Source organism: Bufo bufo, chromosome 8 (assembly GCF_905171765.1).
Source record: "Bufo bufo chromosome 8, aBufBuf1.1, whole genome shotgun sequence".
In the NCBI taxonomy this organism is placed as follows: Eukaryota; Metazoa; Chordata; class Amphibia; order Anura; family Bufonidae; genus Bufo; species Bufo bufo.
The window spans coordinates 80,533,056-80,542,710 of record NC_053396.1 but is presented as its reverse complement, the minus strand read 5'-3'; the positions used below and the strand labels follow the sequence as shown (position 1 = coordinate 80,542,710).

Genomic DNA, 9,655 nt, shown 5'->3' with positions numbered 1-9,655 from the left:
CTGCTCAAACCATGTCGCAAGTCCCCTGTGACGGCCTTGATCCAATTGGAAATCTTCTCTATCAACTTTCAATGTTTCTTTTATGCGCCTACCATGGTGATTCCGGGTAACGGGGATCAGAGTTCCATGACGGAGAGGGAGTCCTGAGAAAGGGATACCACATCCAAGGGAGGTCAATGGATGAAATGAATGTGATCGACGGCGGAAAATGTGGGATAAACTATTGAAGGCAGAGCATCAAAGAACAGAAGGGGCGCGCAGCAATTACCACTCCCGACTCGGGGCGGTAGTGGCGATAAATAACATTACAGACAGACTCTTAAGATGCCCTGATATTGGAAATGATTAAAAAAAAAATTACCGGGAATGTCACTGGGGGTATTATGGATTGGAAACGTTAGACAGTGAGAGGCCCTGCAGCCGGTTTGTTGACTCTAGATAACATCTTCTGCCTGATCGCACGTCCTGTGACGTCCACGATCCAAGTGGATATATATCTCTAGCAAGCTTTTGAATGTTCTTTTATGTACCTACCATGGTGATCACGGGTAAACGGGGAATCAGGGTTCCATGCTGGAGAGGGAGCCTGAGAAAAGAATACCACATCCAGGGAGGTCAATTGGCTGAAATGTGATTAAACGGAAATGTGGGACAGTTGTTAAAGCGGAAGGATCGAATGAAAGGTGGGGTGCGCGTCAATTAAAGACGAATTTTAGAACTTTAAGTCCCTGTCACCTATGCAGAGCAGGGGTTTATTCATGGCAAAAATGGTAAAATGTCACCCAAGAATGTAACAGATGCTTTTGCACCCTGCTCCTCTTTTGCTGTGCTGGTGCCTCTGTGCGACCCACCCGCCTCTTCCTCCAAACTGCACACATCACTCGCATGACCTTGATTCCCATGTGGGGTCTAGTACCTCATCATTCTCCACATCATCTTCCACCCACTCTTTACTCCTCCCCAGAAAGCCGCAGCAGTTGGCACCTGTGTTTCGTCATCATCAGAGACTTGCTGCCGGTGGTCTTCCCCATGTGCTCATACTGAAACAATAAGGTGGTTGGGCATCAGTTCACTCAATCTCTTCCACTTCTGGTGCAAGGCTATGTGGATGACCCACGGAAACCCTGCAGCAAAGTCATCAAAAAGCATAAGAAAACTGCTGCATGACTTGGGGCTCAGACTTGCTTGCCTAATTTGCAAGGGGATGAGTTTAAAGACAGATGGCCATTGGGCTGTAGGTGCCAACTCTGATCTTTCAGCAGGGGACTGGGTGGGAGACAATGTGAAGGAACAGGAGGCACTGTCAGCCACCCAATCTACTATTGTCTGTACTTGTTCTGGTCTCACCATCTGTACTGTCCTAATGCAGTGTAGGCCGGCAAATGTACTTTCTAGTGCAAAAGATCAGCATTTGTCACCCAACAATGTAACAGACGAATTAGTGAAATGTATTTTTCTTGTCCATTAGGTAGAGCAGGGGTATATCACATCCAAAAATTGGGAATTTCACCCGACAATTAGGGTTGAGTGAACCCGAACTGTAAAGTTTGGGCTTGTACCGAACTTTAGGATTTTTGGACCCCCGAACCCGAACATTTCAGTAAAAGTTTGGGTTTGGGTTCGGTGTTTGGCTATTTTATGGTGCTTTTGAAAGGCAATCAACAAGTATTTAACTGTGTGCCCTTAGAAGCCATCACAGCCATGCCTACTAATGGCATGGCTGTGATGGCCAGGGCAGCATGTGACCCAGCCTCTATATAAGCTGCAGTCACGTGCAGCGTCCCACTCAGGGACACGTGGGAACTGCAAACTCACTGTAAAACTGCATTATTGCATTGCATGTTATTTGCATTATATCACCTGTTGTATCCCTGTTCATAGGCTGGCTAGGTGTAATTTATACATCCCACCACTAGATGGGATAGCACTACTCTGGGATATCCAGCCCAGCCCAGGTCTGATCTGCAGTCAGTCTGTTGTTAAGTTTGAGAGAGTGCAGATCAATCACAAAACTGCTTAGGTAAAAGTCTAGTCGAGAAAGGGACAAAGAAAAACAAAAAAAACAAAGGATAAAAGCCACTATCCAGGCATCAAAGGACCTTTGGAATCCAGGTGAAGGATACTTAGCCACAGTCAACCTCACCAAGTTATGCTACTTTCACACTTGCGTTGTTCTTTTTCGGCATAGGTTCCGTCACAGGGGCTCTATACCGGAAAAGAACTGATCAGTTTTATCCCTATGCATTCTGAATGGAGAGTAATCCGTTCAGTTTGCATCAGGATGTCTTCAGTTCAGTCGTTTTGACTGACAGGGCAAAAGAGAAAAACCGTAGCATGCTACGGTTTTCTCTCCGGCGAAAAAAACTGAAGACTTGCCTGAACGCCAGATCCGGCATTTTTTCCCCATAGTATGAATTAGCGCCGGATCCGGCATTTAGAATAACCGGATCCGTCGTTCGGCATGCGCATGCCGCAGATCGGTAAAAACTGTGAAAAAATGTACAAGACGGATCCGTCGGTCCGCATGACAAGCGGAGAGACGGATCCGTCCTATGCAATGCATTTGTGAGACGGATCCGCACCCGGATCCATCTCCACAAATGCTTTCAAGTCAGCGGCAGATCGGCGGTATCCGGCGGGCTAGTCTACGACGACGGAACTGGCCCGCCGGATCCACCACTGCCGCACAGTGTGAAGTAGCCTTACAATGGTTTAAAAAGGACCTAGAAGTGAAGTTAATACCCAGCCAAACCTATTAACAGTGGATCAACAGAATTCCTCTAAAGAACAAAAGACTGTATTCTGTCTGGATGTATATGCCGCAACTGGAACCAACTACAGTAAAAGTTGTGAGTTGTATCCTACCACTGTCTACTTCATTCTTCAATTTAATTACAACTGGTTGCACCACCATTAACGGTACTGGGGTCACGACAAATACCACCAAGGGACCCAGCCACCACAAGCACCCTAAACACCACTGCCATCAAGGGCACCTCAACCTCCATCTAGGCTGGTGCTTCCCTACCACAGAGTGTGCCCCGGAGGATTGTCTTCCTCATCACTGTGCTGCTGGCCCAGGGAGGCTTTCTGCTAACCATGAGTAAACCGATGAACTGCATTATTATTGGCCCCTCATCGGCCCACCGTTCACCTCACGTGTAGCCCCTGCGGTTCTGGCACGCCACATCTTAAAATTTTGGCGTCACGAACAGGATATTAACCCCTACGCCTTATTTGAAAGACTGTCGCATGAGAATAAGCCCCTTTGCTTTATTGAGAGACTTTTACTTATTGCACACTGTATTGGGCTACAGAACTGTTTAAACTGTTTGGAAATTGTATGGAAGTGTTCTACCAGTCATCAGCATAGAAATCGCAGTGTCAAAAATGAGAAAATCTGACATTTGTGTGTTACTAGAACGGCTTGCTGTCATTGAATAGACTGTTTCTATGCAAAAAATACTGCGCCATCACTGGGAAAAAGTTAGTGACACCCCCTGAAGAGCGGGAGAATTTGGTACCGCCCATTTATGCATAATTGTCCGGCCAGCCCGTCCTACCTTTACTGTCTATTCTGGGAGGCCGATCCTCTAGGCAAACGCGAGATTTCTCATGCGAGTTAACGAAGAGGAGAGGATCGCATTGCTTGCCGTCCCCAAGTAGTAATCGCGACTTGTGAGTACTCCGATTTGCCCCTGCTAATCATAAGGGAGCATCGATAGCAAAACGCAAAAAACGGGAGCGCTGTCCAAGACTTACAACAGGCGCTGTTCAAACACTGTATTCAGCCGGCACCAAGTTTCTTAAAGGGCCATATACCCGCAAGAAAGCGGTTGCCCATAGCAAACGCCGCGCAAGAAAAAAAGTGTCTACAGCCACAGTTAACTTACTTAACCTTAATTCACCTGCTGGTTACCAGTCTGTGCAGAAAGATAACGTGCAGCCTGCAGTCGCGGGACAACCCTGCGCAGCCGCAGCTGGTCCCCAGCGCAATACCAACTGCTGCAGCACCAAGCTTAATGCCTTTAACTATGCCTTATTATTTTGGGGCCCCCTGGTTCCCACGATATTCTGTAGAAATTCACACTTTAAGGGATTTTAGAGAGAAAATTCTTGCTGTGTTCCGATTGTACCCTGTATCCCCAGAACAAACAGATGAGATTCTCTCTTGCGCAATTGGAAGGAGCTGCTCTCAGAGAAGTGAAATCTGGCCAAGCTCAGAGAGACACTGGAGCAGATATTTGAACGTCTCTACACCACCTTTGAACCCAGAACCGTGTCAGAGGTCAAGATGAGGTTCTTCAGCAAGAAACAGCAATCAGGTGAGTCACTCAGAGACTTTGAATTATCTTTGCAGGAAGCCCTTAGAGCTGTTGTCCAAGTAGACCCCCGTGAGGCAGAGAATCAGGACAAAACCCTGAAAGAGCAATTTATTGAAGGTGTCAATACAGACAATTTAAAGAGCCAGTTAAGAATGTTAGCCGCCCAGCATCCAAGTGCTGCTTTCTTAGACTTCAAAGAATTAGCTATCATTATACTGGGAAAAAATCCACCAACAGAACCTGTAGGATCTGCTGTAGTGCCAGTAGCACAGCTGGTCACCCCTTTAAAACCTTTACCTGTCGTCAGTCAGGCAACCCAAGCTCCTATTCCTGATGCAGTTGCCTCCCTTACTGAGCAAGTCCAATTCCTGACTAGAAGTCTGGAGAAAGTTCACCAAAAGTTGAAACAGTGGGAAAAAAACCATTATTGCTGGAGGTTGAGAAACCTGTGTCCCAGAAGGCTCTTCTCTCCTGACTATAACGAGACTTATTCCAGGAATTCGGGTGGACGCCCTCCCGGACCGCACTAGTACTCTAAGCGGCCTATATGCACTTACTGTCCACAACCAGGGCCATACTGAAGCAGCCTGCTGCAGTTGAAACGGGCGACCCCGAGGCCAAGGACACCCCTCGGGAGGTAAATCAATAGGTCCAGAAGATCCCTATTGGATGCCAAGATACGTAGGATCCCGTCCAGAAGTGACTCTCCAAATAAATGGAGTCCTTTTGTTGCCCCTAGTTGACACAGGATCCCAAGTCACTACCATTCAAACAAACAGCATTTGAAAAATACTGGGACCAAAAATCATCCCCCAGAATCCTGGCCTGAGTCTCATAGCCAGTAACGGCAAACCTGTACCCAATACATGGGTTATTGGGAACCTACCATTCAAGTAGGAGGAACTACACTATCTCGTCAAGGCATTATGTGGTACAAACAAAGAAAACAACAATAACTGTAATGGTCGCCGTACACACACACACAGGGGGGGAGGGAAGTGACCACTGCGCTCCACCCTTACCCCTGGCCCTGCCTACTTGCCTCGCGAGTCCCTAATGGACAGGGGACAAACTGGACGGCAATCCCTAACTTGAATAAGTGCAGGGATGCACAGACAGACAAACAACAGGACGTGAACGGAACCGAGGTCAATAACCAGGAACAGCAACAAAGTACAAAGGATTAAGCAAAGAATGGACAGGAGAAGCCGGGGTCAATACCAGGAGAGCAAGATAGTACAAGAGGAGTCCTAAGAGAGTAGTCAGGTGGGAGCCGAGGTCACAATACCAGGATGGATGCGCAGTACAGGGGAGCAGGCAAAAGGATGGTCAAGGAACAGGATCAGGTAAGTATTCAGCAGTCCAACAAATAGCCAGGAACCTAGAAATTAACAGACAACCTGTAGCCAGCAGGCTGCCTGTATTTATAGTGGGGAGTGAGGGTCATGTGACGTGGCCAGCATCACATGACCGACAGACCAACCAGTCGAGCACCGAGTGATCAGCTCGGCGCTCAAGGCAGACTTAGGAGCAGGGAGCCACCCAGCTAGTAAAGCCGCTCTGGGAATGAGGTCAAACACAGATCCTCATTCCCAAAGCTAAGCAACAGGTCTGCGGGCGATGGGGGACCGAGTGCACCTTCGGAACCCCGTGACAGTACCCCCCCTTTTACGAGGGGCCACCGGACCCCAGACTTTAGGCGATGGCTTTTCAGGGTGTTCTAAATGAAATTTACGAACAAGTCTAGGAGCATGAGCCTCTCTGGCAGGTACCCAAGATCTCTCTTCAGGTCCATACCCCTTCCAGTGAATCAGGTACTGCAAGGAATTACGCACCTTCCTGACATCCACTATTTTAGACACCACATACTCGACAGCATCATTAACAAGAACCGGCGGAGGCAAGGCTTTTGATGGTACTACCGGTTCAAAATATTTTTTAAGCAGAGATTTATGGAACACATTATGAATGTGGAATGACTCGGGCAGCTCCAACCTAAAAGATACCGGGTTAATCACTTCCGTGATCTTATATGGTCTAATAAAACGAGGAGCAAATTTTTTAGAAGTTACCTTGAGAGATAGATTCTTGGAGGACAACCATACTTTATCCCCAACTTGAAAGTTTACCCCCCTTGAACGTCTCCTATCGGCCTTGAGTTTTTGAGAACATTGAGCCTTTTCTAGGTTCGATTGAACCCGGGCCCAAACTGTGCACAGTTCGGAGGAGAGTTTATCCGCTTCAGGGTTAGAGGAGGAGACGGACGACCCAGAATGAAAACGGGGATGAAAACCATGGTTACAAAAGAAAGGGGAGACCCCAGCGGAAGAATTGACACGGTTATTCAAAGCAAATTCAGCCAATGGAAGAATTTTCACGCATAATTGCTGGTCATCAGCAACATACGACCTCAAGAATTATTTGACAGACTGATTAAGGCGTTCAGTCTGCCCATTACTCTCAGGGTGGTAGGCAGAGGAAAAAGACAATGAAATTTTACATTTTTGACAGAAGGCCCTCCAGAATTTGGACACAAACTGCACACCCCTGTCAGAAACAATATTTTCCGGGATACCATGCAATCGAACAATTTCTTTCACAAAAATAGACGCCAGGGTTTTGGCATTCGGGAGTTTAGACAGGGGAATGAAATGGACCATCTTGCTAAACCTATCCACCATTACCCACACTACAGTCTTACCCTCCGCCGGCGGCAGGTCATTTATAAAGTCCATCGAGATATGGGACCAGGGTCTACTGGGAATGGGTAAGGGTCGTAGGTTACCAGCAGGGCGAGTCCTAGGTGTCTTGGACCTGGCACAAACCTCACAGGCTGACACATAGGACTTGACATCCCTAGTTAGAGTGGGCCACCAATAAGATCTAGAAACCAGATCCTTAGTGCCCTCAACACCCGGATGTCCACAAAAGGCAGAATCGTGACACTCACCCAACAGCTGGAGACGAAATTGTACGGGAAGAAAACAACTTATCTGTTGGAGTGGATACCGGTGCCAGATGTTGTTCTGACCTAATGCGAGCCGAGATATCCTGGGTAAGAGCCGCTAAGAAGATTTTTGCTGGTAGGATGGATTCAGGTGGTACCTCAGTAGGTTGAAAAGCCTGGAAGCTCCGAGATAATGTGTCCGCCTTCACATTTTTACTTCCCGGCCTGAACGTGATGGAAAAATCAAAACGAGTAAAAAACAGAGCCCATCTGGCTTGACGGGGATTCAAACTCTTAGCAGACTCGAGAAACATAAGGTCTTTATGGTCAGTGACAACAGTTACACAATGCCTTGCCCCCTCCAGAAAATGCCTCCACTCCTCAAATGCCCATTTAATGGCCAGCAGCTCCCTATTCCCTATGTCGTAGTTTCTCTCCGTGGGAGAGAATTTCCTGTGGAAGAAGGCACATGGTCTCAGATTAGTGAGGCTAGCAGGACCTTGTGAAAGGACTGCTCCTGCGCCGTCCTCGGACGCATCCACCTCCACAATAAAAGGTTTCTCCTGATCAGGCTGGATCAGAATGGGAGCGCTACTGAATGCCTTTTTTAATTTTTCAAATGAAGAAATGGCCTCAGTAGACCAATTCTCCAAATCCGCCCCTTTCTTAGTAAGGTCGGTCAACGGTTTAGAAATTACGGAAAAATTCATAATAAATTTACGATAGTAATTGGCGAAACCTAAGAACCGTTGTAAGGCCTTTAAGGATGAAGGTCTTACCCATTCCTTAATTGCTAGTACCTTACCAGGATCCATCTTGAAGGCGTGAGGAGTCAGAACATGCCCTAGAAACAGAATCTCCTGCACACCAAAGACACATTTCTCTTGTTTAGCAGATAGCTGATTCTCCCTTAACACCTCTAATACTTGTCTAACATGAGACACATGGGATTCGAAGTCAGGAGAGAATATCCACAATGGTCGTCAAGATAGACCAATAACAAATTTAACCTAAGAAACTCCCTGAGAATGTCCATTCTTGAAGGTTTTGGAACACAGCTGGGGCATTGCTGAGTCCAAAAGGCATCACGCTGATATTTCAAAGTGTCCTACCTGGAAGTATTGAACGCCGTCTTCCATTCGTTCCCTCCTTGATTCGGATTAGATCGGTATGCCCCTTTCAGTTCCATTTTGGAAAACCAGGTTGCACCCAGACTGGTTAATAAATCCGGAATCAATGGGAGGGAGTATCTCTTCTGGACAGTGCTTTTATTTAATCTCCGGTAATCGATACATGGCCTAAGACCACCATCTTTTTCTCTTAACGCCGCCCCTACCCCGCCCCCATAGGAGAGACAGAAGGTCTAATATGCCCTTTACCAAGGCTCTCCTTAATAATAATCTTCCATGGCCTTGCGTTCAAGGCATAGAAAGATTATAAATTCGTCCTTAGGAAACTTGGCCCCCCTCTACTAGCTCTATGGTACAATCATAAGGTCTATGGGGGGGGTAGAACCTCTGGGGTTGGTGATGAGAATACATCAGAATATTCTAACAACAGAGGGTAAAGTATCAGACTTTACTGAGACCCCCAGCCTGCTATCCACCGTGATGCCGTTGAGGTGCAGGACCTGGAAGCCGGGAGCGATCCCTCCTTTATGCCTCTGCATAATTAATTCATGGAGCAGACGCCCAGACCCCCTGCCCTTGTGCTTGTCAAAAGCGTAGGCGAAGATCTTCGCACCATTCCCGTCAGCGTCCACCTCCATCCGAGCTTCAAATGAATAGTTGTCCACCAGCGGATGTCCTGCTCATCGATTAACGTATACTTTATCTTGCCGGCCACCCGACCGAGTCGCACGATGCCAAGCTTGAAGTCAGTCATGGTCGGTGTGGTTGGAGGGAGTGACACCACGCACGCCACTGTCCCCCTTCTCGTCTGCCTCGCGCGGTTAAAGCCACGTCTTCGGTAGGCGAAGCCCCTCCCACTTCAACGGTAACGGCCGCCGGCTACGTAAAAGGTCGACCGACCGGGCTCGCCCCGACGCCACACGAGGGAGACCTGGGATGCCACACACCGCCTTTCCCCCTACCGCGCTCACAGGCGATACCCAGAAGGGGCGGGGCCTGGGACGCAGACTGACCAGAAGATCCTTAAATTTATCAGACAGGCCTGACCTGAACTGACTCTTCAGGGCTGGTTCGTTCCATCCTGAGGGGACACACCACCTTCTGAATTGGGTGCAATAATCCTCCGCTGGTAAATTGCCCTGAACCAGTGCCTTTAGAGCCGTCTCGGCTACTAGAGCCCTGTCTGGTTCATCATAGAGGGTACCTAGGGCCTGAAAGAACCCCTCCACAGAATATAAACAACTGGCGCCAGC

At 47.9% G+C, this 9,655-nt stretch overlaps 1 pseudogene; it reads right to left on the bottom strand.

The window, feature by feature from the left end:
* Positions 1–1,100: 1,100 nt before the first annotated feature.
* Positions 1,101–9,244, bottom strand: LOC120978063 (annotated as a pseudogene).
* Between the last annotated feature and the right edge of the window lie 411 nt (positions 9,245–9,655).